This window comes from Lepidochelys kempii, chromosome 2 (genome assembly GCF_965140265.1).
Source record: "Lepidochelys kempii isolate rLepKem1 chromosome 2, rLepKem1.hap2, whole genome shotgun sequence".
Lineage (NCBI taxonomy): Eukaryota > Metazoa > Chordata > Testudines > Cheloniidae > Lepidochelys > Lepidochelys kempii.
Genome location: NC_133257.1, coordinates 101,946,070 through 101,973,940, shown reverse-complemented (window position 1 = coordinate 101,973,940; position 27,871 = coordinate 101,946,070). Strand labels below are relative to the sequence as shown.

The 27,871-nt window shown below is 39.8% G+C and overlaps 1 protein-coding gene across 8 annotated transcripts in view; it reads left to right on the top strand.

Annotated features, from left to right (window-relative positions):
- ZNF516 (zinc finger protein 516) overlaps positions 1-27,871 on the top strand; it is a 129,124-nt gene that overhangs the window by 19,634 nt on the left and 81,619 nt on the right. Inside the window, exon 1 of one of the 8 annotated variants that reach the window (XM_073331788.1) lies at positions 5,851-5,903. The exons of 6 other annotated variants lie outside the window; for them this stretch is intronic. The gene's annotated coding sequence lies outside the window, so the exon portion shown is untranslated. Of the gene's footprint in view, positions 1-5,850; positions 5,904-15,264; positions 15,289-27,871 lie in introns of those variants that run through there. One more of the 8 variants, XM_073331789.1, reaches the window with a different exon arrangement.

The following is a 27,871-nucleotide window of genomic DNA, read 5'->3' as shown; positions in this document are numbered from 1 at the left end:
CTGAACATTTTGTACCTAATGTAGTTAAAAGCATAGTTACTCCTTACAACCAAGACAGCTTTACAGGGGTTAGAACAGTGGCCTTAGTGCAAATGATCCTTGGGTCCAGTTCTTCCACCTGGAAATCTGAAGGAAACTAAATCATATCTATGACAGGGGCTGAGCCAGTAACTCAGTATGGAGAGTGTTTCTCAAACGAGGGTGTGCATTTATTAGGAAAAAGTGGAGAAGAAAAAGAATTTGGATGGGTGGGGGCCATTCAGTAACAAACATAGCAAAATGAAATAAAAATCTGGTATATTAAATAATCAGATAAACTGTAGCAGTGGCCCAATTCTCATTCCTTTGCCCGGCTACCCTAAGTGCTGCAGCATGATGGCATCAGTGATCAGGCGGAAGTGAGTGTGGCTCAATTGTGCTGGTGTGACTCCCCTAGCTGAGTTCACTTGCAGCGGCCTCTCTGTGTCCTAAGTTGATGCCAGGATGTCCTTATCCACATCCTTGATGCTGCCTGCCCATGCACTCTTAAGGGGCACATCACTCCTGAGAGCCTCCACTCCCTGCTACACTCAGGAGCCATCTAGATTCTGGGATGAAGTGACAGCCAGGAGACCTGGTCACACACACAATACCTGGGATTACTAGAGCTGAAAGGAATTAGTATGAAAGTTATTTTTCTCTGTGTATTTTGTTCATTTATGCATGGTCACTTTCATTTTCTTCTGTATGGTAAATTTCTTCATTACTGAAAAGTTCCTTATAAACATTGATAGGGAAACAGAAAAATCATTTTCATTTCATGTTTTTAAAAAGAGGTAACTCCTGCCCTCTCAAATTATAAGGTGCTTTATCAGAATCAGGATTTCTTTTTTTTAAATTAGACACGTTTTCAAAAAGTTTCAGGTTACAGAGTCCCTTCAAACTTTTTTGCTGGCAAGACTTCCTTGCTTGAGCAAAGTTGAATTGCTTTTATGGGTGCCATCCAAAATGGCTGCTTAAATCAATGGGAGTTTTGCATGAGTCAGTCACACCTATTTTTATCAAAACTACAGTTTTATTGAGATTAGCCACTGTAAATGCCCAAGACCGGTGCAAATGGAGATTCAGGCTCCATGGGATGATGAAATATATGCAAATCTTAAGCACATAAGCAAGATTGATGCATTCATTTAATCACATTTAGAGATCCATGGGCAGATCAGAGCATGGAATTTGCCCCTCAGTTTGAATGGAGAAAACTGTTCATGTTGCAAACAAAACTGAAATTCAAATCTTGCAAAGATTAACACACCACCTTACCATTTCAAAATGTTAGTAGCCCCATTGACGCTTCAATGGTACTATTCACAGTGCACAAATTTAAGCAGTGTAAGTCTTTGCAGGGAGTGGGCCCAATTTCTTTTTAACCCCTTGACGCTGGGAATCAGGTTTATTGATTAAGTATGATTCTTATTGCTAACAATGTGCTATGCAGACACCACCATTCCATCAAATTAATATTGATTTCTATTATAGGACAAAGGACATAACTGTCCACTTAAACAATGAGGAGTCTGCTGGCACCTTAAAGACTAACAGATTTATTTGGGCATAAGCTTTCGTGGGAAAAGAGCCCACTTCTTCAGATGTATGCAACTGTCCACATAACACCCAATGCATATGATGTGTTTTTTTTCCTTAAGGGAAGAAGAAAATATCAGTGCTATTTAAATATGGCATTTTCCATATCTACTATATTTAGATTGGAATGTTGCAGAAATAATCACTGGGCTGACACAGTCCTTATTTTATTCGCCATTGGTTTATTTCCCAGTTTGTTTCTATCTGTACATGAGTAAAATTTTAAGAACCACTTAAGACAGCTGAATCCCACTGACTCTGTGTATGTTATGCGTGAGGTGTGTTTCCTCTGCTCACTTATACTTGCTCACGTTAGCTCTCATTAAGCTAGCGCAAGTATAAGTAGCATGGGCAGCAGCGGTGGAGGCATGGCTTAACTGTGCCAAGTACATACCTATCTGTTTCAGATGGGTTTGTACTTTTGATGGCCAAGCCTCTGCTGCAATTTCCTGTGCTACTGGGACTATGCTTCTATTTATACGTGCACTAGCTTGATGAGAGTTAGCATGAGTAGGTAGAGGTGAGCACACCCCTACCTTGTAGTGTAGATGTAGCAAATGAGACTTAGGTTCCTAAACCGTACAGGTGCTTTTGAAAACTCTACATCCGTACACTCGAGTGATTCAGTGTTATCTCAGCTAAAGTAAACTTGTTTGTGGTGGGCATGGCCATTTTGGGCAGAACTCAGCCAGCTGAAAGCTTCATGAGAATCCATGAAATGGGCTAATCATTGTGGTATCTAGGCTGCAAAGACTAAATTAAGAATCACATTGGGACAGTGTTTTGTTTCAGGTTGGGTTTATCTCAAATGAGATACTTTGGTTTGTCATACCAAATCAAAATGTTGCATTTTTGGCTCAGTTCGATATTAAACTGTGTCTTCCCTGATGGAAGCCTGATGAGAACCCTAATTCAGGTTCCTAATGCCCCTCTCCACCTTATGGGCCAGGCTCCCATGCTGACTGAATCTCTCGTGATGCACCTATGGGTGGGCCCAGGAGGCACCTAAACTGCCTCTTTCATATGAGGCATTGCACTGATTCAAGAAAACATGTTTCACGTTGAACTGAATCAAAACTAGACATTTTGATTTGGCAATGTAGAAATGTTTAATTTTGATTCGGGAATGTTTTGATATTTCCAAATGGAAAGTTTTGTTTTTTCCATAACAAATAAACATTTGCCACAGAAAGCAGACATTTTTCACCAAAAATTTTGTTTAGTTGAAATCCCAGTTATCCATCGAAAAACAGCTTTGATGGAACATTTTTGAGCTGCCCTAGTATACTTTTTTATTTAAGAAAAGATATCTGAGAAATCTTACTCTTCTGCATGAACAAAAACTCATAAAATACAGTTGATTATCTTAAAGTGGCAAGAAAATATTAGGGAGTTGGGGGCTGGAGAGGGAGGGAAAAACAGCCTGTATTAGTGTAATTGTGATTAAAATTAATGAAATAATGAATTCATAATGTTGTGTTTATAGCATGCTATTCCTATCTTAGCATGGCTTGCTCTTTCACCATTTAAAGCAGGGCGGGCAGACTTTTTGGCCTGAGGGCCATATTGGGTTTTGGAAATTGTATGGAGGGCCGGTTAGGGGAGGCTGTGCCCTCGCCCCCTATCTGCCCTCCCCTGTTTCTCACCCCCTGACGGCCCCCACCCCCGGGACTCCTGCCCCATCCAACCCCCCCCCCCGTTCCCTGATGGCCCCCCTAGGACTCCTGCCCCATTCCCCCCCCCGCTCCCTGTCCCTTGACCGCCCCTGGAGCCCCTGCCCCTGACTGCCCTCCATAGCCCCATCCAACCCCCCCCCCTTCGTGACTATCCCCCGAACCCCTGCCCCCATTCAACCCCTGTTCCCCACCCTCTGACCGTCCCGACCCCATCCAAAGCCCCACCCCCTGACCACCATCCCGAACTCCCCTGCCCTCTATCTAACTCACCCTGCTCCCTGCCCCCTTACCGCACAGCACCAGAGCATTGCCCAGCCGCCCAGAGCGTTGCGCCGGTGTAGTGTAGTAAAATTGCTCTCCATAACTGCTACCACTAGCGTGTTCCTACGCGGAGCAGTTTAATACGCTACGCCAGCAGCATGGCGCGCTGAGGCTGCGGGGAAGGGGGAACAGCAGGGAAGGGGCCGGGGGTGAGCCTCTTGGGCCAGGAGCTCAGGGGCCGGGCATGGGGGTCCTGCAAGCTTGATGTGGCCTGCGGGCCATAGTTTGCCCACCTCTGATTTAAAGTCACAATTGTCATTTCAGTTGCATTATCAGTAAGGTTGAGAGAAGGTATACTTAATACCTCTGCTCAGCAGACTCCATCTTGTTGATCTCTAGTATACATATACATAATTTCTCCGAACTTGTCCTATATCAGTGCATACAAGTAGCTTTACTTTTTACCTTTGTCTCTTTCAGCTAATGTAGATAAGAGAAAATCAGGTTTTCTTCTTCTGCTCTTTAGACCAAGGGCATGCTGACTTAATTAACACAGTAGTTTCCTGACTTCAGCAGGTGGAAGTAAGCCTCTTAGTGGTTATGCAGAAGAATTTTAATTTGCAGTTAGACTTTTAGGTAATTATGCCTGCCTGCCTTAGGGTTATAAAAATCACCAGCTCAGTGGGTTTTATCAGATTTTTTCAGGTTCTGAGAACAAAACATTTATTTGAGAATATGTTGATGCTAGAAACATAAAGCTCTAATTGCAGTTGATAAAAGAAAACTTCAGTTATTCTTAAAAGTTAAAAGGGAAGTGATGAAACACCAAGATTCTTGGTGTGCTGATAAGGAAATTACAAGAAAGTTAGAAGCCTAGAGAAGAAGGAGGAAAAATGGAAGAGTCATTGGTGATAGGGGCATCATGAGAGGGTGAAATCAACTGTGTTTGGATGTTGAAGAGAGGGGAATCATTAAAATTGTCATCTGTTATGGAGGGCTTTGTTTGCTAGAATGTAGAAATTTCTGGTGGATAGATAACGTTGTTTTAAATAAAGATGGCTAGCTCCTCTTTGAGTCTACGTAGTGTTGAAGTCACTGAATGATTGTTTCTGATTCTGATGGTTGTAAATGTAAGAGCTGCTGATTAATATGTCAAACAGGTGATTTATATGTTGTCATTGCCAAACATCATTGGATGAATTTATCTGACTCAGCGTGCCAGTAGTTGAAAGACATGCTAGGAAATAAGTGATTGAATGAAGTTAAACATGTACACATGGTTAAGTAGCAAGATGTAAATAGCTTTTGAGTAGTTCTCTGACATCAGTTTCACTTAGAGCAGGGTGTCTGTTCATTTTTAACACCCCAAAATGGAAAATACCTGTCAGTATTTATGCAATAAAAGTTGAGCCTTCATTTATGCTAATAGCACTGCCTACAACATAGCAAAAAATGGGCAGTTTAAAGAAATGATGGAAGCACGTCACCCTGGAAGAACTCCTCACATGCCTGCTAGTACATTCTGCAAATGAAAAATCAGAGGAAAAATTAAAGGAAGGACTGTAGAAATAGATACTGGTGTTATGCAAGAGAACAGGAGAAATGATTCAGTAATAGCTACAAGTATTCAGACCACGGGAGGGGGGAAGCATCCGCACTTAATAGGACTGATTCTGTATCTTAAAAGAGACTGCCAAATACTGTGTCCATTTTGTTGAAGATGTCATCTAAAAATACAGGGAAAGTATGATGGGGTGGTTTTGCCATTTGCTTAAGATGACAAAGATAATAAAAAAATTAAAGAATTTCTCAGGTGCAGTCATGCTAACTTCAGACATATGGATGTCAGTACCCTATTTAAAGCTCAGCGAGAAGGCTTACAGTTTTTTCCACCACCATCAGCCTCATGGTTGGTTGACTGAAAAAGGAAAATTGATGCCCTAGCCCAGGGGTCGGCAACCTGTGGCACGCGTGCCAAAGACAGCACACGAGCTGATTTTTAATGGCACGCTGCTGCCTGCTAGGTCCCAGCTGCCGGCCCTGCTCAGCCCGCTGTTGAACCCAGGCCGGGACCCCGGCAGGCAGCAACGTGCCATTAAAAATCCTGCCCTCCCCAGCCTGCTCTTCTCCACCCCCCTGTAGGGGCAGGGTGAAGAAGCTTGGTCCTGCCGGCTGCTGCTGCAGGACAGGCAAGGTCCCCCCTCCCTGGCCTCTTCCCCCAGCATGCTGGGTTCCTGCCCCTCTTCCTGTCCCTCCCTGCTGCCGATCAGCTGATGGCTCTTGCGAGGGAGGGGGAGAAGTGGAGTCGCAGCGTGCTCGCTGCTCCGCAAAGGAGGCGGAGAAGAGGTGGGGACGGGACCTTGGGGAAGGGGGGGTGGAATAAGGGCATATCCCCTCCAGCCCCCTGCCTTGAGCCGCTCTGGGCAGGGGGCTGGGAGCACCCCCAGCCCTCTGCCCTGACCCCTGCACCGCCCTCACACACCCGCAGCCCTCTGCCCTGACCCCTGCACCCCTCACACACCTGCAGCCCTTGGCCCTGACCCCTGCACCCCCCCACGACCCCAGCCCTGACTCCAGCCCCCCCACACCCCATGCCCCAACTCTTGCAGCCCCCACATTCCCCCCCCCACCCTGAGCACCAAACGGGAGCTCCTGCACCCATCCCCCACATTTCCCACTTGCACCAAATGGGAGCTGCGCTGGTAAGGACTTCACACCCAAACCTCCTGCCCCAACCCTGAGCCCCCTCCCTCATTCTAGCTCCTGGCCAGACACTACATCCCAACCACCAGCCTCTCCTTCACCCTCAGCACTGTACTCAGTGCACTCCCATCCTCAGCTCAGTGCAGAGAGAGAGAGGAAGAGAATGGGCTAGAACCAGGGAGAAGGTAGGTACCCACTCTATGTGGGCAGGACTGGGATCCCAGGCTAGCAGCGGGCTGAGTGGGGCCAGCAGCCAGGACCTTGGCTGGGAGGAGCCGGCGGACAGAACCCCAGACTGGCAGCGGGCTGAGCCATTGCCGGTCTGGGGTTCTGGTTGCTGGCTCCTTGCCAGCTGGGGTCCCGGCCGCAGGCTCCGCTCAGCCTGCTGCCGGCCTAGGTGAATGGAACCCCAGGCTGGCAGCGGGCTGAGCGGGTCAGCGGCGTAAGATCAGCATTTTAATTTAATTTTAAATGAAGCTTCTTAAACATTTTGAAAACCTTGTTTACTTTATATATGACAATAGTTTAGTTATATAATATATAGACTTATAGAGAGAGACCTTCTAAAAAAACGTTAAAATTATTACTGGCACACGAAACCTTAAATTAAAGTGAATAAATGAAGATTTCGGCACACCACTTCTGAAAGGTTGCAGACCCCTGCCCTAGCCTTTCATTGACATATTTTACTTTATTTTTGGAAAGTAGCATGTTGGTTTTGTGATGCTTTATTTTGTAGGTGTTTGTGGTGCTTTATTACAGCAACGAAGGCTACACAGATTACTGATTTAGGCAAAACCTTTCAGGCCTGGATGCCTAACGTTAGACTCCTAAATCCACCTTTGTGCACTTAAGTGTAAGTAGCCTGAGCCTCAGAAGTGCTGAGTGACTTACAAATCCCCTATCTAAGCCGATAGGAGCTGCAGGTGCTCAGCACATCTGCAAATTGGGCACTTTTATTTAGGCACATAACCGTGGATTTAGGAGCCTACATTTGGACACCTGGGCTTGGAAAAGGTTTACCTACATTAGTAACCTGTGTTGTGTTTCTTGATGCAATAAACTATCATAAAAATGGTAGCACCTAGATTTGAAAATTTCAGCCTTAGTTTCAAAGAACTTTAAACAGTGCAGTTCTTGTTTAAAGAAAATTAATGACATTTGATTACTCCCAGTATTTTAAAGCACTGTCCTTTGGGAAAATTGTGCAGTGGCAGAGGGAAGTTTTTGATTTCAGCTTCAGTTAAACAAAATGTGGGACACAACCCTGTTGACACTTAATACACGTGAATAATTTTAAAGACGAGGGTAGTCTTATTGGATTTAATGAGGCTATTTATGTGGGTGAAGATACTCAAATGCATATGTGCTTGCAGGATTGGGCCTTGGTTAAAGTGTCAGTTAATGACTGATAAGACAGCTGTACAGCTTAATTTTTCTTTGTTTCTTTTTGTTCAACTTAATCCAACTTCTTTTTCAAATATATGGAAAGCCTGTCAGTGCAGCATGGCACCAATCTAAACATTCAGTTTCAAAATGAAAATCATGTTAGCTCTTCTGTTGTTTCGGTAGGAGGAAAAAAGCAATCTGGAAATAGGATGGGGTTTGGGTTATTTACATATTTCACCACTTAGTACAATAAATACATTCATAGACTTTTACTAAAATGTATCTTCATGGTGTTCTCTAAATATAGAAAATGTAATGGGTGTGGTTTTTTCAGTAGCAGTGTGAACAATAGAAAGAACATAAAATCTTTAATAATAATAATTTTAAGTTACAATTCTGAAGTGCTGACTTCACCATACTGAGCTATTTAATGGTTTTACATAGAGCCATAAGACGGATCAAGCTTTTTTCTAATGCAGGGCACTTCAATACACTATAATTTGAGTATTATATCAGTTATTTATATGTAGGCAGCGTACAGCAAAACACGTGGAAATGTTAGGACTTCATCTTTTAAAAAAACCTGTTAATAAAATAGCAGTTTTAAATACATCCTGAAATACCACAACACAATGTGGGCAAAATATGAGCTGCAGAACACATACATTTCCCTGTTGTTATTAAACTTTTAACAGGATTCACTGTGTGTCATTTTAAAATGATTTCCAGGTATTATCCAGAATAGTTTAATAGCTTTAGATACCTTTTGGCTTGTTCTGTAGAAGAAAATGGGTCCCTTTCTAAGTAGCAATTAGAACTTATTGAGACCTTTTATATTCTAAGAGATAGAGCAAAGCGGGTTTGCTTTAAAAACTTGGTCAGTAATTTCAACTATAGCAGGTCAGAGCCTTTTCTCTAAATCATATTTATTTTTATTTTTGTATATGCATTGCAGTGGTGCTTATCACCATGGAATCTGATTACACTTTATATAAACAAGTAAATGAGAGAGTATTGTAAATCACAGCTGCAATTTCCTAAAGGAGCCCTAGAGAGCTGGGCACCTAACTCCCTCAGCCTACATTGACAGTCCCAGCCTACATCTGTTTGTGTGTGTGTGTGTGTATACACACACATACTATAGCATATGACTATCTGATTAAGCTTTGCCATATTAATTATAGCAGTTGAGGAAGCAGGTACTAATATAGTTAAGGTTCAGTTCCATCTCTTATTCTAATCTCTCTGGTTCAATTGGTCCTAATATTTACAAGCAGCTTCTTGGGGCTGCAATTTTACACGCTTTGCCTTAGCTCATAGACAGGGTTTTTGGCTTTGAAATTTTACTGAAATTTGAAGCCTTTTGGGGGAGTATTCAGCATGAAAAAAATATACTTTTACCATTTTTAAAAATGGGAAGACTCCCATTAGCTTCACTAGGCTTTGGATCAGATTGTAATTCCACTCAGAAATTTGTCTCTGTCATAACTAAGAAGGTTTGACAGTAAAATTTGTCAGCCACACCTGACGTTTCCAGAGGACACAAATCCGAAGTGTCTTCGCATAGCTATATTCAAGAATGATTGGCCTAGAGAAAGTCAATAGGGTTTGCCTATTTTCCTTCTCTCATAATACAAGAAATAAGAACTCAAATAAAAGAAAAGTTTTAATCTGTGGAACTCATTGCCGTAATATATGGTTGAGACAAACAACTGCAGTTATACTGTCTAGGTTAGAAATTAGGATCAAGTTTCATTCTTCAGGACATATGCCAACCACTAACTGCCTGGAGTTACAAAGAGTCCTGTGGCATCTTATAGACTTACAGACGTATTGGAGCATAAGCTTTCGTGGGTGAATACCCACTTTGTTGGATGCATTCACCCACGAAAGCTTATGCTCCAATACGTCTGTTAGTCTATAAGGTGCCACAGGACTCTTTGCCGCTTTTACAGATCCAGACTAACATGGCTACCCCTCTGATACTTGCCTGGAGTTAGGAAGATATTTCCCTCATAAGCATGTTCTTGTACAATTTTTTATTGCTTTATGCCTTCCTCTGAATATAGGTATTAGTCACTGTGAGTTGAAAGGATTCATAACTAGAGAGGCCAGGGGTCTCATCTTATGTGGCTGTTCTTATGTTTCTAAGTAATATTCTCTTTTTAGGAAAAGTGTAGACTTTTTCTATGTGTTACTGTTCATATTACTCAAACATCTTTTAAAAAAGAGATCATCCACATGCTGTTGCAAACTCTGCCTCAGTACCAATTGTGAGTTGAGGACAGCACTTGATAACTTTCATTGTTTTTGGTTTTACTTTTACATATTAGTACAGCCAATAAAGGTCCAAAGATCCTCAGCTGGTGTAAATCAGGGTAGGTCTGGCTGATGTCAGTAAAACTACAAAGATCAGTGTCAGCTGAGGGTCTGGCCCCACATGTCCTAGATTAATTACTAATTTGATAGTGTTTCGTAGCTGTATTTGAGACTTATAATGTATTAGAAACACGCACTAGTGTATTGGAGAAGTAATAACATCTTGCACTGACATATATGCCTCCTACGTTTTATTGAGGAATAGCACCACTAGGCCGCCAACTGTTACTCAGTCTTCTCCAGAGAGGCCAGAGCTAAATTATTTTCAGTCAAGAAAGGGGGCAAATTTGATGTAGCTTGCTTCTACATTCACAGGAAAGTTAAATTCTGTACTATCAGAATAGTTTCCTGTTTAAATTGTTGGGGTTTTGTTGCCCACAACTGGAATTCAGATAAAGCAAAACCAATCTATTTCTCTCTGACCTTGACATGTGTTTGTTTTTCTTGGCACAGCTGAAAAAAATGTTAGAACAAACTTCATGGTAAGACACAAACAGAATAATTAAAAACTTTTACATGGATATGTAGCTTATCAGTTGCTGTTTACTTTTCATTAGATCAGTGCCTCCATAAAAAGAGTTATAACACTCCCAGGAATTCTTTCTGGAGATGCTGGAATTAATGTGTAAGAGTCTATGATTTTGTACTTGTTTTTGTTTGATCATCATGGAGAATCTCCCTGGAAAGCTTTTATAGTGCTTTTATAGTCAATAAAAACAACTTTTGGCTTTAGCCTTTGTTCTCCGTTGTTCTTTGATTGAGGAGTACCACCAGTGCATGACAGCTGCATGTTTTCCTTTAGCATTTTCACTAGTGGAGAACAATAATAATATGGGGATAACTTAGTTATAAAATGCATGGATATTATTTCACTTATTTGAACAATGGACTGGAGACATGGAAATATGAATCTGTAAAACAGTAAGCATTCTTCTGATAAAGAAGCATTTTAAAAGAAATGAACTTTCAATTTAAGTATTTCTGCACTGTGCTAAAGAGCTTTGTTGTGGTTTTATGCCTTCAAGTTTAGTCTGTTTATATCACAAAAGGATGTCTTAAATATTTTTGGTTTGCACATACCTTATAAGGAAGTGTAAGGTGATACAAACTCTTCTTTCCGTTGTTCCTGCAATAAGTGCATGTGTATAGAAACACAGCACAACACATTTTAGGTTTCTGAAAAAATATGAATAGAAAAGGAATTAAAATTTGGAATCTGCGAGTAGTAGTCACGCACAGTGCAGTTGAAACTAAGATTGAGTATAAATATATGTTCTTGCAGTGTAAGTAACTTCAGTGTAAGATCACACAGCCTAGCAACAGTTCAACATCAAGATGGTGCATTGCCTTAATTAGCTTCTAACTCTATAGGTGAGGCACTAGAGTTTTCTGTAGCACAATGGTTCCCAAACTTGGTCCGCCGCTTGTCCAGGGAAAGCCCCTAGTGGGCCAGGCCTGTTTGTTTACCTGCCGCGTCCGCAGGTTTGGCCGATCGTGACTCCGAGTGGCCGCGGTTCGCTGCTCCAGGCCAATGGGGGCTGCGGGAAGCAAACCGGCCCGGCCCTCCAGCGGCTTTCCCTGCACAAGCGGCAGAACAAGTTTGGGAACCACTGCTGTAGTATATAGTATCACAAATGGATCTCATATTCATATATGTTGGTCACTTTTACTATGTTAGTATGGCTGGCAAACATGATTTCTTAGTGGAAATTAAAAAGTCATAAGTGTAAATCTGTGAGCATATGAAATTATCTGTGCAATTTGTTTTACTTTAAGTTCCAAGAAGCATTATGATGCAAAAGTGGAAAGAGCAGTACAGACAGGTTAATAGTACATAGTGAAAATAATTTGAGCTTTTAATCAAAAGCACGTCTACTATAACTATTACAGTTTGTATTGCTCATAAATGTACGTATGTATTTTACAGTGTCTAAACGACCGTATTTGGAAGTCCTTGTATAGATGTTCCGTAAGGAGAATTATAAACAAATAAATAAACTGATTACAAAAGGTAAATTAATGGGAAAAAATCAAATAATTAACTTCTTGCAATGAATAAGATTTTGTCATACTGTGACACAATTGGTCACTACCTTGCTTAACAGGATTGCTCTAATAGCTCTGCTGTTGTTAGCAGCAACCAGTGTGGATATAACTAAAATTTCACGTATTTGATGGTATATGTAAAATAATGCGTGTGCCTTTAAGGGAAAGTGAAATCAAATGATGGTGGTATACTCAAAATATTCAGACCTATAAATGAATCACCGTGTTTCAAATAGAGAAACTATTGGGCAATTACAGTAAAAACCCAGAAGAGAAAAACATTTAGGTATGATTGCTAAGTACCTCCTTTTTTGAAAAGTAGTGTATGCTGCACTAACATACCGTTCATATCAACAACATACTAGTGCTCAGGTGTAAAAATACATCGTAATGACAGTGCATTTGATTGAAACACAACTGTTGTGATTTCAGGGCTCTCTTATGTGGCTTTTCAATAGGGATAATCACAATAATGAAACAATCATGGCTTCTCAAAGTCTTTGTGAAACACAATTAAAATACAGAAACAAAACAGGTGACAATTGATGTAGAAGAAATGTACATGTTCTTCTACCTGTTCTGAGTACACCAAGGATGTTCAAAATGTGTCCAACTGAAGGGTTTGTGTTGGCAGCTTGCTTGGAGATTGAGGGCCCCCACAAACTTAAAAGGAGTAAATTCCATCTACCCTCCTCTTAAATAGGGTACTCCCAGTGCATTGGATAAAGATGGACTATTGCACACTGAATGCAGTAATGCTTTTTATTTTGCACAACTCCCTGTTAAAGATAAGAGAGCCTTGAGTCACATTGTCGGCCACCCATAAACAATACCAACAGCTACAGCTACTGTGCTGAAAGAATTAGAACATACAAAGTCCTGGACCAAAACCAGATCTGCATGCAATCCTATTCTTGTAGGGAGAGGGTGCTTTAAGGTTTGGAGTGAAGGCACCCTGTTTAAATAAACAAAATAGCTTTAAAGGTCAGAGAAGAGAGAGAATTTTTCTTACTATTTTGGGGCCTGATTCTCTGGCTGCTGTGTACATGGAACTGTCATAGAAATCAGTCTAAACTTAGAAAAGGACCTTTATCGTTTTAGGGTATGAAAGGGAATATAGTTATTTTAAATTTAGAAACATCCTTAATATAAAGGAAGATAAAAATGGCTGTGCTGTAGTTAGAGAGGAAAGGCTAAAATGTCCTCTCTAATGCTGGTGTAGTGACGTCACAGAAGTCATTGTAGTTACTCTGGATTTACACCCATGTGACTGAGCTTATAAAAACAAAAGCTGTGTGTGTGGGCAGTGGGAGGGTAGGAGCTCCTGTGAGCAAAGGACTTCATCACTGGCTCTAAGACTAAATGGATACCCCGTGACTCTGCTGGCATAAGGCTAGGAGGCTGTCATAAATCCCCCTTAAGGAATACTGCCATCATAGGGGAGTATCTACGCTGGCTCAGTGACACCACCTGGAGAAGTCCTAGGTGAAAGGGATTTTCCAGGGGCATTTCTGGGAGAATAGGGTTGTGGCCAGTGCGTGGCTATTCTTTGGCTCTTCCTGGCAGATAGACATAAGTTAGAGCAGCCTGTGATCTGACCTAACCCCTTTCATGGCAATCCTGTCACGGGGAGGTGCAAAGGTGACATCAGATCACCTTCCCACCTCTCTCCAGTCCCAGTTTGGCGCATAGTCCAGATGGCCAGTGTATGATGATTCCCTTTCTGGAACTGAAGTTAGTTACAAACTAGAGGACAAGATGAAGTCCAATCTGAAATCTTTTCTCCAGGCTTGACTACTCCTTGGGTTCACAGTGCATTATCTGTACCCCGTTACCAAGTTCCCTGTATCAGGGCAACATTTCTGAAGCCTGCTCCTTCCGTTGTTGTGCCCTCCATGCTCAATATTGTTGGAAGGTATTGGCTTCAGCTCCTATATCCAGGTCAGGCTATTAACCTCTTCTTGACCTGGACCACAATGGGGTTTGTCCATCCCAACACAGCTCCACAGCTATGTGGCTTCTGAGAGCAGAAAAAGTGACTTTTTCTTTATTTTCCTTTGTGTGGAAATACAGGTTTAATGATAATATCATAGTCAATCCTAATTATGATAGTGAGATTATCGTTTTCAAGGAAAATTGTGGTAAAACCAAATGATCAAGGCATCTTTATTGACATTCAAGTAGTCAGCATGACATAAGCTTATCCAGGTGAAGATGGTTTTTAAATTTAATCTATTTTACTATCTCGTTTTACCTGCGGGTAAACTTAATGCTCTAGACTAAAGAAAAGATTTTCAAACTTGGATGGCTAATTTTAGATACTTGATCTACGTCCATATTTGGAAAACTAAAGTTGCTTGATTTTCAGAGATTCTGAGCATTCAGAGCTACTGTGAAGTCAGTGGGAGCGCAGGTGATCAGCAGTTCTGAAATTCAGGTCACATTTATGCACATGCCAAAGTATAGATTTAGGTGATTAACATCAGGCCACCTACATTTGAAAATTTTGGACAATGTGCAGTAACCTTCTGAGAAAACTGTTATACAGATGAAATGGAGGAAGGGGCGGGGGGAATACATTATAACAGTGTTGCGAACTCTTTATGATTTCGGAATAGATGGTGATTTTCTGAAAGCCGCAGCTTCTGGAATCGGATGATTACAAGAGAATCTCAGTTTTAATTTGAAACAGAAAGTGAGTCCTAGACCTCATGCTTGTGAAGAAAAGCTTGAAAACATGCACTAGACCTCAACGCTGAAAAGCCAGCAAGCAAATAAAAAGAATAATAAAATAAAATGTATTAATTTTTGAACATCTCATGAGTTTTAAGCCAGTCATAATTTTGGGAAGCCTGACTCCTGATTTTTGAATGCTCAGAGTTGATAACACTGTATTCATTATTTTTAATGTGCATGAGATGCTGATTTTAAAACATATCTGAAGGTAGGTACTGTTTATCAAATAAAATCTCCATCTCATTAATAAATAACATTAAAAACACAGAGAGAGTTCTGAAAGGGCAGTGTAAAGCTTATCAGTAGTGAAGTAAAATGATATTTTTCATTTCCTAGAGAAGCTGTATTTTAAGAGTGTGACATTGAAAGGAATCCTACTAGATTACAAGCCTGGAACAACATGTTTTTATGAAAAGAACCTCCTTGAGTTTAAAAAAGAAATGATATAGAACTCTCTCGGAGACCCTGCACAATAGTGGTAATATCTTTTATATTTTTCTGTAAATAATGCTTTTTTCCCTTTTATGCTGATTTTGAAAGATTGTGTGATTTTTACATAACATCTTTACGTTACTGTTGCAAGTAAAATAGATATTAAGCAATGACTTTGACAAAACTGCCATTACCTAAGAAAGTAAATATAGGTGTGCTTATCTAAGCTTGGAGGTGGTTTTAGCCTAAGAAGGTGAAAACCCTTTTAAGTATTAGCAAACACTATGGCTGCCTGTTGAAAACTTGCCAAGATACATTTGTGAAGTGTCTTTTTATGCAGATAATTTCAATTTGTTTTATGTTCGTTATTATAATAAAAAACTTAAAAAAAAAAGTATGCTGAATTCACTTGGGGGTATTTTGATCCTTTTATACACATGCTCTACATTTAGTACTGAAAGTAAAGTAAAGTAGATATGGGATGCTAAAGGTGTTATATAAAAATATATGGTGTATTTTGATAGTTTGAAGTACTATGTAATGATAGTACAGCTAGTAATTTATATAGAGATCAAGAATTATACAGTGCAACTAACTATTGATTATTTACTACTATCTCAGGTGTACAAGTTTATTAAAAGTAATGGGCAGGCCATAAACTGGTGGCACAGAAAAGTGAAAGCTAATAAAAGTCACGTAACATAAATAAATATGATGATGGCATTTAAATATGTAGCAAAGACAAACTGCATTTGTGTGTTAGGAATAGGATCACAAAACATCCCATAATGAATCAGTCATGCAGTAATCCATGCTTATTTGTTGTGTAACAGGTTTAAGGATTTAGTAGTATGGTTCAAATTGTACTCTTAGAGTTAGTCACTGTTAGATTGTGCCTCCCTGGTGGCAAATGCACCGGTTTAAACATCAGCCTAAAGAGCACAGGAGTATTTGTATTTATAGAAAAGTAATGTGTGTGATATATATGCACGTGGCTTTATTTGTGTAAAGTTTTTGATAGGCTTTTAAATCAAAGCTGTAGTTGTAAGAGCTAGGACTAGGTAGACTAGATGGTGGGCTAATCCCTTTAAAAAGAATACGTCAGCTCTGAGATTTGCCACTAGAAATCCTATACTGTAATTTGATGCTCTGCATGGCCAGCTCCTTCTCAGTTATTTATGTATTAAAAAGATGTAGAGAAATATTTTGCTAGCATGTAGTTGTGCCTGACTTCAGATGTGCTGCTGTTCTTCTTGCTTAACACTCTTAACCAATACCGCAGATTCTGCTGTACAACAATGTAGCTAAATAGGTAAGACTGTCTGCAACCCCAGGGTTCAGAAAGGCCGTGGAAGGTTCTGCTTGAGCTGCTTAAGCTTCCCAAGAAATCTGGTTAGTAGTGTGGCTTAAAGTAAGCATCAATTGTTTCACTTTAGCTAAGGTTTCTCAGAGGAGCCAGAGAGTAGCAAAGCTGTCTATCTGAAGCGACAAAGCTTTATTCCTCAAGGAAACTGAGTTTAATGACATTTGATTATTCCTTTTTCCGTGTCATTGGCTACCTGTCCTATTTTTTTTTTTTTTAGTTCAGTAAGAGATGAGTTCTGGGTAGGCAATGGAGGAGTTTTGTTTTATTTACTCTGAGGGCTGGATGAGATGAGGGGATGTTTTCTATCCATTAGCAGTGCCCACTGACGAATGGAGAAACTTTGACTGTTTGAAAAGATGACGCTTCAGTCCATAATGATAATTTGCACTTAAATGTTATTGGAAGTCAGATAGTACATTTGGCACTGTATAAAACAATTCAGAGTCCCTGCTCTGAGGAATTTACATCCTACCTAGACTGTGGCAATACAGACTAGCTACAAATTACATGCTGGAAGAAGCACCAAAGCTGATGTGGTGGATCTTGTTTAGAAGGAAGACTTCATGGACGAAATGTGTTTTAAGGAAGTATTAGAATGATGGAAAAGAGGTTATTTGGTGCAACGGGGAAAGGTCATTGTAAATACAGTGTAAAAAGATGTGAGGATATGAATGAGAGAACAATACAAAAGATGCATTATGAAGGGAAACTGGAGTGGACTTTAAGCAGCACAAAAGGGAATAAGACAAAATGAGAACAGATTAGGTAGGATGGAGTTATGCGGGAACTATAAGGGGAAGAAAGGAAGCTTGAACTTTTGATATGCAAGACATTTGAATGGGGCAGTGGCATGATTGGTTTGATATGAGAGTAGAATGATTTTAGCAGCAGCATTTTGAATAGATCCAAGGGGAACAAGATGAGAACAGGGAGGCCAGAGAGGAGGCTGCAACAGCTGAAGAGAGAAATTACCAATGTGTGGACAAGTGTTTTAGGAATAGGGATAGAGGAGACGGGATGGATTTTTAGAGATATTGAGGATGATGTGGAAGAAGAAGAGAGGAGTCAAATTTGAAAATGAGGTTGTGGGCTCTGAGGACGTTGAAGATATAGTACTGTGTTCATCAGTGATGAAGAGGAAGAAAGTTGAGAAGCTTAGTCTTAGATATTACATTTGAGATGGTCAGTTGGATACATAGGCTGGAGTACCCATGGGAAAAAAATAGTCACAGCTGTTTGGTGGCACCACCCATCAGCTATTTGGCAGCTTAGGGAGGGTGGAGACCAGCAAGCGGTGGGTGGAGGCTTGGGGAGGGGTCAGAGGAACTGCAGGGCCTCAGGGATGGAGCAGAGGTGGGAAGAGGTTGAGCAAAGGTGGGACCCTGGGGAAGGGCTGGAGTGGGATTGGGGCCTCAGGGTGGAGCAGGGGCAAAGCACCCCCGGGGAAAAGTAAAAGGTTGGACATCTAGATGGGGTTGACATAGAGGTATTCATGGACATGCTGAGTTGGCAGAAAGGAGGGATTTGTTATGCGGGGGAGAGAGAGATTTAGAAGGAAGGTGCCTTGTTTCAGGAAGGCATGTAAGTGTGTGTTTAAGTGTTTTCCTGAATAAGGATGCTTTTCTGAATTGTGACCAGGGGACACTAGTTGAAACAGTGTGAATGGATAAGATTCCTTAGGGAGAGCATAGAAGAAGAAAAGGAGGGAACTACTCCTGAGGATATGAACAGAAAAGAAGAGGAGAAGGAGCTTCCTAATGAGGTACTGAGAAGAGTTGAAAGAACTGAGAAAGCAGAATCACAAAAACAGTGGGAAAAGGAGTGATCAACAGTATCCTGAAAAGGAATAATTCTAGTGAAGGGGTCCTTAGACTTGGGCAGGACAAGGATGTGAGTTACAATTTCAGAGGGGTAGAGAAAGTGGATGCTGAAGGCAGACAATCCAAGAGGGATTTAGTGGACAGGAGGGTGAAGCAGCAAGTACATATGGCACAGTCAGTAAGCTTGCGGGGCAAAAGGGATGAGGAATACAGTGTGGCAGCTGGACAGGATTGTGGGGCACAGGAGATAGGTGAGGCCTGTAGGGGCCTGCTTTGAAAATTGAGGGAAATGAGCTAAGAGTGTTTTGCATGTGTGAGACAAAGGCGGATACATACTAAAATGGAAGGTTCCCTTACATAAATGCCTCTATAAGAAAAAACACTTTCTATTGGTGAAAAACAGTACTGTATTAGTCATTCTGTTAAGTTCTCAGTTCTGGTGATAAGAACATTTCAGAAACTTGGTATGTGGTGTGGTGACATTTCTACAAGTGGATAGTTAATCTAACTACAGTGTTACTGTAACATATTTCATGGTGCTTGCACTTTTTACTCATTAATATTTAGTGTGTCTTGGTATGTGTGTGATACCTATTTATTGCCAAGGAAAACAATCAGATAGATCCAAGAAGGTGCGGTTTTACTTTATGCAAGAACTTGGACAGTGGACTTTTTTTTAGGCTTATTTACTTTCCTTTGTGAGTGGCAATATCAGAATGTTTTGTGGCAGATGTCGAGAATCAGTTAACCTGGTAGAGTCCAAAATGAACAAAGCACAGGTCAGGAAGTGGTAAGCATACAGGCTTAAATCTCTCCTTTGCTTACCCCTGATCCTAGTGCTGTTCAGTGTACAGCTCTTCCTACTGCTCCAATTTATTGCTGCCATTAGCAGCCACAGGAGGCCAAAAATGCAGCCCAGGGTTGGCCTGGTGTATGGCTGTCCTACCGATACCCCTTTTCCTTCTGTGGACAGCAGAGGGGGTGCATGGTGTAAGAGCCCTTGACTATTCCAGGATCATTCCTGCACTTTGGGTAATTTTCCCTGGTCAAGTTCTGGCAGTGCAGCACAAAGCCACCTCATTGCACATGAGGACCTGGTCCATAGATTTAGTGGTCTTTGAATAAACAATCTTCTGCTGAACCACCTGTGCTGTGTAGAGTCTTTCAGAATCTTCGTCTGTCTCCTAGCAATATATTGCACTTCTGTTCACATTCATGCTATTTGGACTGGGCAAATTAGAGAGAGAGAGAGAGAGAGAGAGAGAGAGAGAGACTGTGTGTGTGTGTGCGTTTTGGAGGTGGAGTGCAAGGGAGATCAGGAAAGAACAATTTGGATAAAATGTTCCTTAAGAACATATTTATAAGCAACTGATAGGATTCCTGTTTGTCTCATTCCTTGACCCTTTTCAGTGATATTCTGCATAAATAGTTTAGCACTTCATACCAAAATAAGCCAGGCTATGCTGGTAGCTGAAAAGTTTGATTTCAGGTTCAGTTTCTCCTCTCCAGAGATTATTGTGGCTGGGAGCTTTGAAACTCAAAAATTGTCGACTTGCGTTTCAAATGTATGTGGTATACAGGACTCTCACTTTACACATTTTCCCTCTTTATGATAATACATAAATAATGCCCCTGTTGTATAAGCCTCTCATACAATGCAGTAATTTACAAGCTAGAGATTAAATGTTTGCTTTTCTAGACTAACGATGATAGACCAGTGCAAGGTTCAGTATATTTCATAATTAGATTTTAAACATGCATTATGTTGAACGCGCTCATATGCTCTGGTGATGGGAACTGTAGATAACCCTAAAATAGATTGATTAGATAATAAAACAACAATAGGTGATCCTTGGGTTTTGAAAACTACCGTTGAACCCAGGAACTCACAATGACTCATTAAATCACTAGTAATCACAGATATCTTACCAACTAATGCTCATAAAATAATTATACTGTATTTGTCAGGAATTGCTCTTTGTAAATATACAGTGATATATCACTCATTTTAGCTGCAGATGCAAGTGATTGATATACATTAGCAATAACTAGGTCAAGTTACAGTCTTTTGAAAGTGCTGGATGTCTCCAAATTCGCACGCTCAGGGCTTGATTTATCACTGTTACTCCAGGTAATTCAGTTGAAACCAAAATTGGTATAAAATAGAAATAATGCAGTGGAGCATCCTATACATATAGGGCCAGATTCCCCGCTTGTGTAAATTAGTGGAACTTGGTTGTCTTCAATGGAGCAACAATGATTTACAGTAGTTGGGGATCTTGATCCATAGAGCATATAAGAAATGTTTGTGTTTGGAAGGGGACCTACAATGAACATTTGGCATTCATAATGTATTGATTGATGTAGTACAAATGATAATCAAAAATATTAACTATAAGATCAGATTAAAAAATCTCAGAAAAATAGACCAGTTTTGTACTTTTGAAAAGCTTATTGTAAAAAACTTTCAAGAAAACTGATAATGTGTGTTTGGTGCTGTGTATTCTGAGATTAGATTTTTATATTGACTTTCTGTGCTAAATAGTGCTGCCTCTGAAGGTAATGTTTAACAGAATGTATTTATGGTTTACTGCACATAATTATCTCTCTTTATATTCAGGCCACAGTTCTTTCTTTTTGATGATGGGATTTTTTTTAAAGCTCTTTCACAAAATGGAACTTTGAAAAGAGATAATAATGGCAGTCAAGGAATTTGTTTGTCTTTTGCAGTTTCTGTTCTGATACTGACTGGAAAAAGTAAACTAACGGCTTGCCACTGCTGCTTTGTGACTTTAAAAATCTTTTTTTTATTACACCCAACAACAACATTGTAATCTTAAATCTGTTAACAAGTTACTGGTTGGCAATAACTTGATACGGAGAATCATTACTTTATGTTTATTTGAGCAATAGGACGTATTAGGTGTGAGGGTTACCGATTACTTACCTTGAATTTCTTAATTCTCTCTGCATAGCTTATCTCATGGTAATTTATCTTAGAAATAGCCCTATAACTTCTGTTAACCTGCTGTAAACATAATTGCAGTTGTTGTTGTTATTAAATTTTCACTGTGTTGTAATATATGGTTCTTTGCATTCAGGGATGCAGCATGCTTTTATTGGGTAAGTCATTATTGTTATGTACGTATATAGTAAATCTGACCTTGCTGTAGTAAGGTCATCAACGTATATTATAAATAGGGTGACCAGATAGCAAATGTGAAAAATTGGGATGGGGGTGGGGCTAATAGGTGCCTATATAAGAAAAAGCCCCCAAAATCAGGACTGTCCCTATAAATCAGGACATCTGGTTACTCTAATTATAAATCATTCAATCCAGTTTCCCATTGGTGTAACTACTAGTAGCATTAGGGAGAGATTTGGCCCATTGTGACACGCTGTTGTTTCATTTTAGTTTGTAACTGGTACACACGTTTCTCTGCCACTGAAGTCTTGACTCTTGATGGCACAGTGTTTTGCCATTTTCAGTCAGAGGTCCAGATTCTCGGTTGATGCAAATCATTGTAGCTCCACTGATGCAGTAAGAAAGTGTGTGTGTGTGTGTGTGTGTGTATATATATATATGGTATATCAACAGAACTACAACAGTTTACACAAGCTGAGGATCTGGCCCCTGTTTTTCTACATTAAGTGCAAAAATAATTAAATATTTTATTTTCAACCAGGGTGCTGCAAATATCAGTCTATCTATAGTATTTTTATGCATTTAAAAAAGCATCCAAAGTAAAACATGAAAACGCTCCTTCTAAGCAATTTTGTATCAGCATCCAGACTGACAAATTTTGGACCTATGCAATTTGAAATGGCCAAATTATAAACCCTTGTAAATTGGGTTTATAATGGAAGTCCTGACAAGATAGCATTAGCTACAAAGCAGTATTGGGTCCGGTAAAAATTCTGTGCATGTTTTATTCACATACACGCATGAGTGGACAGCATCAATGCCATTGATTAGAATAAAAAAAAGCTGTACAGTATTTAGGTGGATTTGCTCCTATTTGGGAATGAATTGTTTTATTTTTGCTTTGATAACAGATTTGGGGAGTCTTTTTTCCCTTTTTTAGTTTCAATACAGAACATAATAAAGTGGCTTCCTTCGGTGGGGTTTAGCAAAATAGGAAACAGGTACATTAATGTCCAAAAGTGAAGTAAAATGGACTCTTTTCCAAGGCATTTGTTAAAATTGAAAATGCTTATATTCAAAATTAGAAATGATTTTTATAACACACCAAAATATCCGCTTTTGACTTCCTAATATAGATCATTAATGACCCTAGCAAAAAACCCACATGTGCACTGGTTCAGTTCTTGGCCTTTCTAGGTCTAATCAATAATCACATTGTGTATTCAGCTGTCTATTTTTTTCTCTCCTGTGAGGTCAATTTTAACTATTAGTCTTTATATTTCAGAAAAAGGACATAGACTGCCTTATGTATAATAATATTGGTCTCAGTGTTTTCTTCTGGGTCTAAATTGTTATACCCTCACCAAATGAGTAACTGTTAAAAAGTGTATATTTATTTAAATATTTTATCTGAAATGTAAGATGCTCTTTCCCACTCTGCTGCTGTGTACAGAATCTTTTGAAAATTCTAGGAAAGTATGTTGATTATGAATGGAAAAAAGTTTGCTCTAGTTTTAATGTACACAAGGAGATTTAAACTGATCATCGTTCTTGTGTACTGCAGGATGCGAAAGTGGCAACAAGAGGTAAATAGTTGCAGTGGTTCTTGCTGGACGATAACACAGCTGCTGCAGTAAAGCCATGTTATGGTCTACTGGTCACATTTGGGCAGTCACCCCTAATTCAAAATTCTTATTTAGTTTAGAAAATAAAGGAAGCCATTGGATTTATATATTAAGTTTCTTTTCTTCTCCTGGAAGATTTATGCCTTTTTTATTTTGTCCTGTAGCCAGAACAAGTACTCTTGAAAGTGGCTTGTCTTTAAAATAAACTTTTTGTAAATCTTAGACTGTAGTATAGTGGTCTTTAGTAACTGTCTTAAAATAAGGGGGTTATTGTAGGCAATTCTGACAGTATCACGTATCACCACTAGTTTAAGTCTTGTGATGGTGGCATTTTGTGATTTTTGTGTGTGTGTGTGTGTATGTTGTTTTTTCCATGGAATTATTACTGATACTAGTTCCCTTTTATTCGTTTCTTCATATTAGAGTGGAAATGTAGTTTGTTCATAATGGATTATTGATTGGTCTGAGAACAGCAGAAGCCCCAAGGCCTTGTCATCAATGGTACTTACTCTCCCAGTTGTGAATGCATCACTTCATGCAGCTATTTGGGACCCGTGTCTGTGGAATATAAGCCTGTAATTGTTAATCTTGTTCAGAACAGTTTTTAGGGAGAGGAACTCTTTATTGTTGTTGTGGGGTTCCCCCCCCCATTTGTTCAAAGAATAGTCCCTTTGTTTTGGTAGTAAAATAAGCTTGTCCAGGATGTTAATGATGTATTTTAATTCATTGCTTAGAATACTACAGTGTGACTAATAAAGAACATTTCTTTGTCTCCAAGAGGACAAACATGCACAGTAAACTGAAACACAAAATATGTACTGAGTGGGTGACAGCCCTGTGTTTCTCAACATACCCTGTAGCAGTGCACAAGAATAACCTTTTCATAGAACTGCTTCTTTAGAAAGCACTAAAAACTGGGTTATAGACTTTTTATTGTTCTGCTGGCTTTTGGCTTGAGACACATCACTTCTTTGCAGCTACCTAAGCCTTTTCAGCATGAGGTGTCTTTATTATCTTTTTATATATATACACTGCACTCCATTTTTAAGAATCAACCACATAGAGTGATCAAACCCACTGGGACAAAATCATTCCTATGCTCTGCTTATAAGAATCAAATAATCCAGGATGGAAGTGATTCTTATAAAAGGAGTGCACTGTGTATGTATATAGGTATAAGATAGGGATAGCTCAGTGGTTTGAGCATTGGCCTGCTAAACCCAGGGTTGTGAGTTCAATCCTTGAGGGGGCCATTTAGGGTTCTGGGGCAAAAATTGGATATTGGTCCTGCTTTGAGCAGGGGGTTGGACTAGATGACTTCCTGAGGTCCCTTCCGACCTTGATATTCTATGATTCTTCTGCTACGCGTGTGGTGCTGATTCAGAATGGCCTGACCCTGATTTTTGGGGCCCGGCTGTCCGTTTGAGGCCTGCTGTGGAATGTCATTAGATCAGAGCAGTAGAGAGTCAAAGAAGCTCAAAATAATGTGTCAGTGTTAGAACTGCAAACTTTTCAACACAAAAGGAATAGACTCTTCAGCTTCAGGGGAAAACAGAACAGAGCAATTAACAAATACAGTAAAATGCTACTCTAGGATTTAAATACAAACATATAAGTGAGTTGAAGTAAACTCAGAGTAATAGAAATGCCTGGTCTATTTTTCTAGCAGCCCTTTTAACTCTCTCATTTCCAGTCCCCTATGGCAATTTTGGAAGGTTTAAACAACCTCCAGAGATGTGGTGTTAGGATTTCTGCTTTAAATAATTAAATGCTTTTAAAAATTAGAAAGTCTTCCTTTATAACTGGCTCAGTTTTTTGGATAGCTTTTTGGCAGAATTAACTTAGACAGCTCTCAGAAAATCAATGCAAAGTCATGTTGCCTTTACCTAATATTGGTTTACTTTGTAGGCCAGAGAATGCCAGGATTTCCTGTGAATTCAAGGGTAGGCTTACTATTTAAAGACACACTTTCTTCCACCCTCCATCTTGGTCGAAAGAATATTATCTGCTGAAGACAGAGTAAAAGGGATATAGACAAATGAAGCGGTCCATAAAAGGACTAAAGAAGGCATTTTCAGTAGGACTTTTGCTCAAGTAAGAACAGCAGGATCATGACTTTGATCAAAACAATATAAAACTAACCATTGTAATGTTCTTGCAGAAGACTATAAATTCTGCCATGAAATCAATGGGGATGCACTGGTGTGAGGCCTATAATGTGGGAGTATTTTAGTAGTATAGATCATTGAGGCTGCAATGCTGCAAAATGGTGGGAATTTCTCTATCTCTTATCCCGTTTTTAGATACTTCAATTCTGTTTTTCCCTTACAGTGAATGCCCTTGAACAGAAAAGTCTTTCAGCTGTCTAATTTGAGCTTCCTGAAAACTGGAAGGCCTGGTTGCTGAGTTATCACTCTTTTGATACATACTACTACGTCACCTGAACATATTTATATTTGCTATGTACTCTTGCTCCTTCACCAGAAGGATCCCTTCTTCACACAATTATGTGCCAGCATTTGTTGTTGTTGGAGAAGTGTACTGGAGTGGTGATCTGCAGAATCCTCAGTCTAGGAGACGTGATGAGCAACATTTCTACAATGGATTCTGTGCTCCTTTCATCCAGGGCTTGGAATTCACATATCTGAATTGAAAATGTCCTGTTGCTTGAAAAAATTCACTGTAACTGCCCGTATCTGATTCTTTTCTGCAGTTTTTCTTGTCAGTGGAGACCTGTTCCTTCATGTAATGTTGTGGCCACTACAGTCCACATAATACAGTTTAAAGTTAGTTTTTTTTTTAATAGTCTTGTTCACGGTTTCAGGATATTATAAAAGAAGTAAATAACCTACCTATCTAAGCTTTGTGAAGCATTTGTCCATGTGTAAGTATTTTAGAGCCATCAGCCATGAATTTGGGGTTAGGTTTCATATAATGTATATTATTGTATCTACTCCATTTTTGGCACAAAGGGGCTGTAATGGTTGTCTGGTTGGCCAGCTGAGACGTCTCCACCATGTAGCCAAATACCTTCATCCTCTGCTCCCAGCATGTATAGGTAGCATGGTGAGCAGAAGTGTGTGTGTGTCTGGAGAGTTGCTGCTGGATCAAGCTGTAAGTAGCATTGGGGACAGTGGGGGAGCTTAGTGGTGGTGTAATGTCAGCCTCACCCTAGATGCCATACCAAACACAGCTCAGCTGGACCAAGAATCAGGGCCTTTAAATCTATTTTAAAACAGTAATCAACTGTAGTGAGTTAACAGCTGGTGGCTTCCACCTATTGCACCAGGCCAAGTGTTGAAAGAAACAGTCACTAATAATCTGAATGTTAACTGAAGCATCTAAGGGTAGTGTTTTGTTTTTCCTTTTTGATTCAGTCTTGAGGCATTGAAGCATTCTTTTCAAAGTGGATATTTTCATTTTGAACTCACAGTTTCCTCCCTTCCTGGTGGAGAATAGCATTCTGCAAAGAATCCTTCTAACAATGTGACAATCAGCATAGCACTCAAACAGTTAGATGAGAGATTCTGAGATTGTTCATCTACCATATGTTTGTGTACTGGGCATTCAGCCTTCTAAAGCCTACACGTGACACAATGAGCCAGTCTCTATACAATACAGGAAGAAGACTTAAATTAGAACTGGTTGAAAAACAATTTCCATCCTGCAGGAGATAATGAGATTTTGTCTCATCTCAGATTGGGACAAAGTGAAAATCTCAAATTTTTCACACAATAATTTGAAACATTTCTGGTAAGACTGAAATATTTTGTTTCAACTTTTGTTGTATTACAAATTATAACACAAGTTGAAACGATAAGGTTGAAATCAATAATTTCTAGGGCTGTCAAGCAATTACAACACAGACTACAAAGTGTACAGTGCTCACTTTATATTTATTTTTGATTACAAATATTTGCACTGTAAAAAACAAGATATAGTATTTTTCAGTTCACCTAATACAAGTACTATAGTGCAGTCTCGTTATCATGAAAGTTGAACTTACAAATGTAGAATTAGGTACGAAAAAGTAACTGCATTCAAAAATAAAAACAATGTAAAACGTCAGAGCCAACAAATCCACTCAATGACAGGTTTCAGAGTAGCAGCCATGTTAGTCTGTATCCGCAAAAAGAAAAAGAGTCTCCATACGGCTAAATTCAGTGCCTTGACGAAATTTGTTAGTCTCTAAGGTGCCACAAGTACTCCTTTTCTTTTTGCAAATCCACTCAGTCCTACTTCAGCCAATTGCTCAGACAAACAAGTTTGGTTACAATTTGCAGGGGATAATGTTGCCCGCTTCTTGTTTACACTGTCTCCTGAAAGTGAGAACAGGCGTTCACATGGCACTGTTGTAGCCAGCATCACAAGATATTTACATGTCAAATTCCCTAAAGATTCATTTGTCCCTTCATGCTTCAACCACACCCCAAAGCACTGCGGACCGACGCATGTTCACTTTAATCATCTGAGTCAGATGCCACCAGCAGAAGGTTGATTTTTTTTTGTTAGTTCAGGTACTGTAGTTTCTGCATCTGAGTGTTGCTCTTTTAAGACTTCTGAAAGCATGTTCCACACCTCATCCCTCTCAGATTTTGGATGGCACTTCAGATTCTTAAACCTTGGGTCGAGTGCTGTAGCTATTTTTAGCACTCTCATATTGGTACTATTGG